The following is a 705-nucleotide window of genomic DNA, read 5'->3' on the forward strand; positions in this document are numbered from 1 at the left end:
CAGGACTTATTCGGCAGCTATAAAACAGCCGCTTCCAGCCGGCAGCTGATTTCATCGCCCCTCCCCCAGCAGGCAGAAACACGGCTGCAATTTCTCGGACACTCCCAGCATTTTGTTGGGCACGCCCCTGAAATCACTGGGAAGGCACATGCGCGGTTGCCCAAACATTGGCTAGCGTCTGAATTCGAACCGGGCAAAACAGGTCTGAATCAGCCCTATGTCTTACTATGGGGTAAATTTAGTAAGAAGGTAGTTCTATTGAAGATGGGATGTTGCATATTGCAACCAAATAAATAAATACGAAGTAGAATCTGATTGGTTGCAATGGGCTATTGCGGGCTTGCGCACCTTCTTGAAGGTAATAGAATCGGGCCATCTTCAATAGAACTCCCGTCTTAGTAAATTTACCCCTATATGTCTTACATCTCTTCCAGGCATTCGCCTATTGCAGAGGTTCTTATGCTCGCTCCTCATGATCACACACAGGTCATCTTTGTAACACCACTGGCAGCAATGCAGGTTGCTGGCCAAACACAAAAATTATTTTTAGTGGTGGCTCCAGAGGTAGGGATGCAGCACAGTCCAAAATACAAATAGGGGAGCCAAACCAACTGCCAGTTAGTCCAGACCAGATATGTTTGTCAGTGGTTGGAATGGCAGTTGGTACGGCTCCCCTATTTGGATTTTGGACTGTGCTGCAGCCCC

This window comes from Crinia signifera, chromosome 8, assembly GCF_055691185.1.
Source record: "Crinia signifera chromosome 8, ASM5569118v1, whole genome shotgun sequence".
Taxonomy (NCBI): domain Eukaryota; kingdom Metazoa; phylum Chordata; class Amphibia; order Anura; family Myobatrachidae; genus Crinia; species Crinia signifera.